Consider the following 10,973-nt stretch of genomic DNA (forward strand, 5'->3'; position numbering starts at 1 on the left):
TATCCATAAAAATGGACATATTTAATAAGCCATAGATTAAATTAAAATTCAGTTCTCAATGATTATTCAACTGCAGCTATTTTCCATGGAACACAGCCGTTCTCCCCTCCCCCCTGCTTATGTGCAAGCTACCACTCTGCTCTTGTGAATCCTGACTCTGCTATTTGCCTTGCATTTGTTTAATTCTTTAATTTCAATACACATATATAACAAAGTCAGAACAGTCAACCTTCCCTGTAGAAAACTGCTTTATCCACTAGAATACAGTGTAGAACTCTCCACATTTATTTTTGTCTTTCGCTTACTGGACCCCAGTGACGCCCAAAGTTACTTAGACAAGCACCTGAACCCTCCACCTCTTCTGGGAGGTCCTCTCATACATTTATAAAGTAGCTTGGTTCTTTTGTCATATTCTGCATTCCACAGTGAGACTTCCCTAGGATTCTGATTTTTAAAATAATTCATACATTATCAAAAATTCATGCATAATGAATCTCATGCATTTCACACAATTAAATTTTCATACACTTGTGCTCTAAAGTTCAGAGTATTTTGACAAATGCATAGTCTCATGTATCAGCCATTACAGTACCATACAGAGCAGTTTTTGACCACAAAAAATTCTTGGTCTTTCACCTGTCAACTGTTATCCTTATCACAACAAACAAACAAACAAACAAACAAAAAAACTGGCAACCTCTAGCTGCATACTTTTGTCTTTCCAGAATGTCATATCATTGAAATCACAGGATAAAATCTCTTCATACTGGTTCTTTCATTTTACAATAAGCATTTAACCTTCATCTATGTCTATTTGTGGTTTGATAACATTTCTTTTTAGTATTGCCCTATACTCCATTGTGTGTATCTGCCAGGAGGATTACATTCACAAATGGAATTTGTTACTAGTTTTAACAATTAAGAATGAAACTGGTATGATTCTTGCACATTGGTGTGTTTTTGTGTAAATACATATTTTAAAATCAGGTGGGTAAACACGTGGGAATGTGAGATGTCAGGGTACGTTTCACACTGTAAGAAACTGCTAAACTGTTTTCCAAAGAGACTATATCCTATTTCACATCCCTACGTTCAGTGAATGAGAGATCTATTGCTGCACATCCTTGTCAGTGACTGTTTTGGCAGGGGGTGGTTAGCCATCCTAATGCATGTAGCAATCTCTCTTTGTTGTTTTAATTTGCATTTCCCTAAAGACAATCATTTTGAGTACCTTTTTTTAAAATTTGTTTTTGTTATCTTCTTAAAGATTTTTTTAGTTATACACGCAGAGCTGGGGTACAGGCCAGAGGTGCAGGAGCCATGACAGGATTCACCAAAGACAGAGCAGGGAGCAGAACAGGCAGATCAACGAAGTACACTGCTGAGGGGAGCAGCTGGTGGGTGAGGAGAGGTCTGCTGTGCCATGTGGGTCACCTCTGGGGTCAGGGATTGAACTCACACTGAAGAGACTGGAGCCAGCTTGCAATGCTATGTCCTAACCCATTATGCCACTAGGGAGGGCCTCATTATTAATTTTAATACAAAAATATCCAATTAAATACTTTCACACAAGCAATGAGACATACTTTTCTAATTCTGCACAAAAACACCATGCTAAGTACCTTTTAATATGCTTACTTGACAACTGTATAATTTATCCATTTACCTTATCATTTTCTAATTGGGTTGTTTTGTTTCTCATTGTTGAATTTTGAGAACTAGTTGTATATTTTGGAAAATTGTTGTATGTATTTTCCCCTTGTCTGTTATTTGCCTTTTCATTTTATATTGTTATATTTCACAGAACATTTGTTAGTTCAATAAAATCCAATTTGTTATTTTTTCTTTCATGGTTCATACTTTTGATATTGTGTTTAAAAATTCATCACTGAATCCATGTAGAGTTTTTCTCCTTTGCCTTCTATAGTTTTATAGAGTTTTGTATTTTACATGCTGTACTCTGTTTCAAATTAATTTATACATGATGTAAAGTCTGTTTTTTTTCCATGTTTGTCCAGTTGGTCAATTATTATATTTGGGAAGACTATTCTTATGCCATGAAACTGTCCTTATGCCTTTGTTAAAGAATAATTGACTGTATTTGTGGGAGTCTGTGTCTTGGCTCTGTATTCCAGTTCATTAGTCGTTTGTGCCCATCATTTTGCCAATATCATGATGACACTGTCTTCATTATTACAAGATTTGAAATATTGTTTGAACCCTCAAACATTTTTCTTTCTTATTATCTTGGCTATTCTACATATTTTGCATTTCCATACACATTTTAAACCATATTGTTGATATCTGAAAAAGAGTTTTCTGGGATTTTGAATGTTATTCCTATGAATCTATAAATCAGTTTGGGAAGAACTGACAACATTGAATCACTTACTCCATGAGGATGAGTATTTTTCCTTATATTTACATGTGATTTTATTTATTTAATCAGGGATTTATAGTTTTCCTGTAGCTACCATGTATATTTCTTGTTAGATTTGTGCCTAAGTCATGTATATTTCTTGTTAGATTTGTGCCTAAGTATGAAGGCTAACTTTATGTGTCAACTTGACTGAACTAAGGGACCCCACTGAGGTCCCAAACATAATAGCATTCTCTTTTTTCTTAAATTGGGACATACATTATCTCCTACCCTTGAACAATGGAATTCTTTGTTTTCATTCTTTCAGACTCTGGGATTATAACACTTATTTTCCTAGTTCTGCAATAGCAATTGTCAGACTTTGGAATGTTTCAAACTTCATGATCATATGAATCAATTTTTACAATAAATAAATCTGATGCACATAGTATATTTTATATATATATATATATATATATATATATATATAGCCTGTTGGTTTTGTTTTCTCAAGAACACTATATAATACATCAAGCATTTGTTAGATGATTTTGTATATGGATTTTTTAAAAATACGAGCTCTATACATTCAGAGCTGTGATGCTGCAAAATAACTGATATTGTATATTGACTTTATATCATTTGCTCTTGCTTTATTTGCTTCTTTGTAAATTCACGGAGTCTCACATTGATAACCATGTCATCAGAAACTAAAGACAGCTATCTTTCATCCTTCACAATCTGTATAGCTTTTATTTCTTTTGTTATTTTAATTGTGTTTTAAGAGGCTATCTTACCTTCTTCTCCATCTTAAGGGAAAATGTCCAGTCTCTCATTATTAGTATGACGTGAGATATAAGCATTTCATACTTACCTTCTATTATGTGAAAGAAGCACTCTTCCAAGATTTTTTAAAGATTTTTTTATTTATGCATACAGAACTAGGGTACAGGCCAGAGGTGTGGGGTGTGAGAGGATTCACCAGAGACAGAGCGGGGAGCAGAACAGGCAGATCGACGAAGTACACTGCTGAGGGGAGCAGCGGGCAAGTCAGGAGAGGTCTGCTGCACCATGTGGATCTCCTCCGGGGCAGGGGGGAATCGAATTCATGCGGAAGTGGCTTAAGCATTTTAGTGCAGCGCTTTAACCCACTGCGCCACCAGTGAGGGCCCTCACTAGAATCTTTTTAATCTTCATGTAATCAGTAATAATGATCTCTTTTTCATTTTGATACTTAAAGTGTATATCTTCTCTATACTTCTCTCCTTCCCACTTTTTCTCTCTCATGTCTGGCTAGAAGTTTGTTTTATTGATGTCCATAAAGAGCTAGTATTTTGTTGAGTTTCTCTCTTGATTTTTTTGGTTTAAAAATACTAATTTACGGGCCCTTCCTGGTGGCACAGCAGGTTAAAGCACTGCACTGAGAAGCTAAAGCCACTTTTGCATGAGTTCGATCCTCGCCTGCCCCGGAGGTGACCACATGGCGTGGCAGACCTCTCCTGACCCGCCCGCTGCTCCCTTCATCAGTGTACTTCATCAATCTGCCCGTTATGCTCCCCACTCTGTCTCTGGTGAATCCTCTCACCGCCCCTGCACCTCTGGCCTGTACCCTAGTTCTGTATGCACAAATAAATATATCTTTAAAAAATATATTAATTTACACTCTGATTGGTAGATTTCCTTTTCTTGTGCTTTTCTTGGGTATAAACTGCTATTCCTTCTCTTCTAAGGCATAAGCTTTGCTTATTATTATTCATCTCTCTTTTCTAATATATGCAATTAAGACTATAAATTTCTCTCTAAGCATATCACACGTTTTGATAAGTTGTATTTTCATTTACTCCAAAATATTTTTTGAGATTTCTTCTTTTGACCATGGATCACTGTGGACTTCCTGTCTCTGCAACAGCAATGCCCCTTTAGCCTTAGACCATGTCTACTCATCCCCTAGAAGACTCAACATATTAACCATAGATGCTTTGCATTCCCTCTCCGAACTCTAGTGTCTGTGTCTGTCTCATATTGAGTTTGATTGTGATGATTGCTTTGTCTCCTCAGTCCATGTTTTTATTTCTTGTCTTTGTCCCTCCTCCAGTGGTAATCCCTCTGGGGCCCCTCTCTTTTTGCTGACTGTAGAGTTCCTAATATATTTCCATGAAGTCCTCTCTCTCATCGAGTGTGACTTCTTTCCCTCCATAGTCGAAACAGCAGATCTTAAGGGGGTTGAAGTAAAGAGGGAATCCTTCCCCATGCTTGGATAACAGCTCATAATACAGCTCTGCTAAACACCTGGAGAGTCCAGGAAAAGGCACTGATTGTGTCTCACAACAGTTACTTTTCTCTCCCTGCAGTGCCATGAGAGAGCTTCTTGTTATTTTTATCATGAGTCCAGTGGGGGTGGGGGTTCCTAGAGGGAATTCCCTAATATATACAATATCCAGGAATGTATTGAGGTTTCCATGTTGGTACTCCATATGGTTCCAGAGCCCTCTGCACCCCAAAACATTTTCAATTACTGTGTCTTTCTAGTTAGACTTGTCTCTCCAGATTTAAGGTGATGATTTTCCCTGTGAAATGTAACTGATGTAACTATGCAAAAGTTGGTCAAATGTTACAGGTGAGTGCATAGTCCCCAGAAGACAGTTCTCGCTTCAGATTTAAACTCAAGCTTGGGTTTATAGGTCTACTTCCGGTTGGAGTTCCTATTGACCTCCTTTGATTAGATAACTTATTAGAATGACTCACAGTACTTAACTTATGACTGCAGCTGTAGAATACAGGTTATAAATCAGGCCTAACTAAAAGAGGAGAGCCAGAGGTGAGGGTCTTGGTGGGCCCTGAATGTAGAACTTCCAGTGGCTTCGGACATGTTACCCTACTGGCTTGTGGAGGTATACTCCCAGAGGGAAAGGTCACCTAAGGTTTAATGGCCTGAGCATTTTATTGGGGCTTCATTGCGTGACCAGTTGAAACTCTGACCACATGAGTTAGCCCAACTTCCAGATCCTTTAGCTGCACTTCTCAGGAGATGGAGCTTATGGCACTGCTCCAAAGACCAGGTGTATAATCAGACAGTTACTCTACCTGCACAACCCCTGGCACAGGTGAGGCCATGGCATTTTGTGGTAGCATGGCTTGGGAGCCCGGTTGCTCTACAACACTTTTTTTTTTCTCTGTGTCTATGTCTATTTTTCTTACAATTCTGCAACTTAAAAAAAAAATCTTTTCACCACTAATATGTGACCCAGAAGGTACGAGCTATATATTTTCTAGAATAAAATACTATTAAATTTTGAATCACTTATTCAAAACTACCACTTAGTGGCACTTGTTTCTGTCTGGCTCTGCTTTGAGTGGTATTAAAAGAAATATGACTGTGCTGAAATGAAATTTCTGAGGAGCAAGGTCTTTTTCATTCACTGATTTTGTAAAGTGGTGACATCTGCTATTTTTGAATCCTACTTATTGTGGATGGGAATCATAAAGACCTGAGGACATAGCTCTTCTGGTGTAAACTGTCATTCTTTGAGGAAGACCTTGTCAGCTGTGGAATAACCATGGGGATAATACATTTGCTGTCTTTTCTCAACCCAAATGGAGAAGTCATATTCGACCTACGGCCTATTATTATGGAAATCTTTGCAGAGATAGTAAGGAGAATCTGAAATGTGCAACAAGCAAGATAAATATCCAAATTAGTAGCTGTGACATCAAATAGGAACATGACCTTTTTGGAAATTGAAATATAAATAAAGTTCATCTAAAGTGTTCAACCCTTCTAAATTAAGAATCACATCATAAATTCATTAATAAAAATAAATCTTTTTCTTTTGGGGAGGCTTGAAAAACATTTTGTCCATATGGAATTTTGTATGCCTCGGATTTAAATGTTGAGCAAAGTAGAACTATGATAGAATATCATAACTTACCATAACATAGATTAGAATACTCTAAATATACATGAAAAAATTAAAGTATATTTGTATTTACGTATATGTATATATATATATATATATATATATGTTTTACATGCATATGTCTTAACAGTTATATGAACAAAATGAAACAACATAATTAAGCTTTCCCATTTAGGGGAAAAACAAAATCACCATGGAATTAGTGAGGAAAGTGTGTAAGTTTTACTGAATGATTTTATTTATTTTGATTTTCTTTATATTGTGGAGTTTATATCAACATTTTTGACTTCCATTTACTAACTGGGTGGCGTTGAGCATGTTATCTAAACTTTCTGACTTGCTTCTCTGGAATGTAAAAATAAGCTATCTATTCAAAGGGTCATAGTGAGAGTTAAAAATGAGAAGCACTTAACATGTTTCCTGATTCATACTAATAAGGAAATGAATGGTAGTTTGAAAAAAGCACTTTTGAAAAGGGTGCTTTGTATACTATAAGTATACTTCTCTTGCTCTACAGAGCTCCTAAAGCATTGCTGAAACTGAGTTGTAAGTTAAATATCAAAGTAAGTTTTGATATATGAACTTTTAACCATTGTTAACTGAATTCCTACTGTTAGTGGGATGTCTCTATATTTCTGACTTGGAGTTGTGGGTTGATAATAAATTACCTGGTTGAAATAATAAGCATTTATATCAGAGTCACATTTAAGATCTAGTATCTTTGTAGCAGCTTATGGTTCTTTACACATTTTTTTAAAAAATTTTAAAATGGTTTTAAAACAAGATTTATTTATTTATGCATACAAGAGCTGTGGTGTAAGCCAGGAGTGCTGGGTGGGGGTGGTGCGGGTGAGAGGACTCTCCAAAGACAGAGTTGGGAGGAGAACAGGGAGATCTACTGAAATACACTGCTGAGGGGAGCAGCAGGTGAGACAGGAGGGATATGCTGTGCCATGTGGGTCACTTCCCTGGTTGGGGATCGAACTCGTGCTGAGTAGCTGTGAGTAACTTCATAGTGCTGTGCTTTAACCCACTGCACCACCAGGGAGGACCTGGTTCTTGAACTTTCTCATTTTCTCACAGAATTTCTATCTTTAGAGGACATTTATCAAAGCTGGAAGATAAATGTAGGCTATTTACATTTGTAGGGGGATGAAAAATGATGTTTCAAATTAGAAAATAAATTATTAAGTAAAAAAGCCTGAAGCAAGACTCAACTATGTTTAAAAGAAAGAAGATTTTAGATGATTCTCATCAAAGTAAAAAGATAATTTAGTTCAATAAAGTTGATAGGGTGCTTTTTATATGAATATTATTTTGTACTACTAGTTTACATCAACAAGGACTTATAATTCAGAACATAATTATCAGAAAGTCACAGAATTTGAATAGGGATTTCACTAAATCTATAGATGGCAATGGGTAGTAATGATGTTTTAACAATGTTAACACTTCTGATCCACAGACAAGGGATGTCTACTCATTTTTTTTATTTGTATCTTCCTCAGTTTATTTCATCAATGTCATAGTTTTTGGCACTTCCTTTGGTTAGATTTATTCCTGAGTTTTCAGTTGTCTTTATGCTACTGTAAATGTTGTTTTTACCATAACAATTAGTAATTGTGTAAGGTGAAAAATGTTTAACCTTGTTGTGGTAACCATTCTGCAATATAAACTTGTATAAAAATTATCACATTATTTACCTTAAACTTATACAATGTTACATCAATAAACCTGGAAAAACTGAAAGGAGCAAAAATCATGGGAAAGAAAAAATAGTATAGTAAAATTAACTTAAAGCCATAAAGAGGAAAATTATTACCAACACAAATGCCATTCAGGTCCTGGAGACTTTGCTAGACTAGAGAATACAAATCCTACTGTTCCCTAATCATTAATATAAAGGGAAATATGGTTCATATATTTCAAAAGGCATGGAAACAACCTAAGTGCCCAACAGCAAAGCAGTGGTTTAAGAAGCTGTGGTACATTGTTCAGAATGAAATACTACTCAGCTATAAAAAAGATGAACTCTTGCCATTTGTGAAAACATGTATGAAACTTGAGGGTTAGATAAATCAGAAGTAGTAGGAAAATACTGGGTTACTTCACTCACACATAGAGTAAAGAAAAAAAACCCAAAGGAACTGACATAACTGAACCAAACAAACCCTAGAAATATGACTGCAAAATTGAGAGTAACCTAGGGGAGACAAATAGTGTGGATAGAAATAAAGGAAGGAATTAATTTCCAGTGGTCAATGGCAAAGGACTGTGGTTGCTTTGATGGTAGGTGGAGTGTGATGACATACACTGGATCATAGTTAGTGTTGTAACCAATGTTACCTTAATTAAATAAACAAACAAATGCCAAAGAGTTCTAAAGTCCAAAGATACACAAATGCCTTTACTCTGAATGTGATGGTTCTCTTATAGCTTTAATAGGATGATACAATATAAACAATTTACATCTGATGATGTTATATCCACTTTTGAATAACCATTTAATCCAACAAGGAAAGCAACATAATCACAAGAGATCACTAGTAAAAAAATAACAAGTGTACCTAGTAAGATGTGAAGAAAACCCTTCTATAAGGTTTACAGGAAGGCAAAGTGGTGCAACCCCCATGGAAAATAGTCTGGAGGTTTCTAAAAAATAGAGAGAGAAATACCATAAGATCCAGCAATGTCACTTTTACTTATTTGTCCAAAACAGCTGAAATCAGTATTTCAAAGATATATTAGCACTCCTATGTCCACTGAAGCATTATTCAGAAAAGCCAGATATGAACGTGACCTAAATTGATAGATAAATGGACAAAAAAGTACTATATATCTATCAATAAAATATTATATACAAAGGAAATTCTACCCCATATGACAAGTTGGATTAAACTGGCAAACAGTAATATAAACCAGGCATATAGAACAAATACCACTTGGCCACTTACATGAGGTATTTAACATGGTGAAAGCCATTGAATCCCCTTCTAGAATGGTGGTTGCCAGGGGTTGGGGAAGAGAGGTAGGGGGATTTCCTGATCATTAATCATAAAGCTTCATTCCAGAGATCTACTATACAACATTGTTCCTATAATTATCTATTCTGTATTATACACTTAAAAAGTTAGGAGAGTAGATCTCAGTTAAGAGATCTCTCTTTTCACAATAAAAGATTTCAAAAAAAGATAGCAGGCACATGATGATGACATGGATGTAGTTCTTTGGGGCAGACCCACATTTAGTGATCTCAGCAGCCTACAGAGGGAGCCCCTGGGCCCAGCAGTCTGCAGGCTCATGTGCATGGATGCAGGTTGGGCTGTTTGGGCTGAGGAAGGTCAGCTGTGTCACAAGTGTGGAGGAGCTGGGTTTGTACTTCGTGGCTTCACCAGACACCTCCTTGCTTTCTTTAGTGCCTTAGTTCTTGCTTTTTCGTTGGGTTTCCATGGAATTTCTGTGGAGCTGACAAGGGCCCAGCCCTCAAACACTGGCTGAGTCTACAAAAACTCAGGAGTAGCAGCCTTAAATTCTTGTAGGCAGTTTACACTTTATTTTCAGCAGGATTAATGTCCCTCATTCAATTTCCATCTCCTGAAAGCTTAGCAAAATTGGAATTGATTGTAGGATAGCTAGAAATACTTCATTCTAAATTTCAAATCCCAATATAACTCTAGTAAAGGAATTGTATGCCTTTCTCATTGAAAGTTCAAATAGCTTAGTAATGGTTTGGAAAAGTCGCCTTCAGCTTCTCAATTTAGTACATGAAATGCTCTTGAGATCATTGTTCTTCTTTCTACAGGAAGTCACAGTAATACATTTTCTCAGGTTGAGCTATTACAATAGCTTTCTATAGATGCTACTTCATCCTCTTACCACCCATTCTGTGCTGTGCACTGTGTCCAAAGAGTTTTCTGATAGTTGGCTCAGTTCTATTTATCTTACAACTCTCTTCAAACATTGTAATGTCTTCATATTCTTCAATATCCCTCTAAATCCCCTATCCTCACTCTAATCCACTCTTTCCCACCTCAGGGCCATTATTCACACTACTGCCAATATTTGTCCCATCCTCTGTGACTTCCCACTCTGTTCTTTTGCCCTAAGATTCTATTATAATAGAATAAAGAGTGGTCTTGGCAAAATTTATTGGTTTCATGAAATCCTGAATTTCTACTAGGAAACCAATATATTCCTTCCCAAGTCTAACAGAAACAAACAACATTGATAATGAATTTAATGACCCCCACATTGCAATATCTTCTTCAGTCCCCTAGTGTCCCTCCTGTTACCATGACAACCCACATTGCAAGGAAGTGAATTTACTCATAGGTCAAGAAGAAGACTTCTGGAGTTTTCCCATCCTCTGCTGCACCACAGCACACTTTATGGACAATAGCTAGAGTCCTCTTTGCCTCACTGTATACATCACATTCCTAAGTTGTGTAGATTTTATACAAGAAGGTACTAAAAATAATCATTTTTCAGTAACTCCTGAAATGTTCCCTAAATTAAGAAAGTAAAGTCAGTCATAAAGGCAAATTCTACTACTAGAGACAAATTATCCACTGTAAAAGGCTTAAAATCACAAAAACAATTGCATAAACCAAGATATCTGACCCCGGCAACTTCCCAGTTGCATACAAAAAAAAAAAAAAAAAAAAAAGGCAAATTCTACTACTAGAGACAAATTATCC

Source organism: Condylura cristata, unplaced genomic scaffold (assembly GCF_000260355.1).
Source record: "Condylura cristata isolate star-nosed mole 26May11 unplaced genomic scaffold, ConCri1.0 scaffold00035, whole genome shotgun sequence".
NCBI lineage: Eukaryota > Metazoa > Chordata > Mammalia > Eulipotyphla > Talpidae > Condylura > Condylura cristata.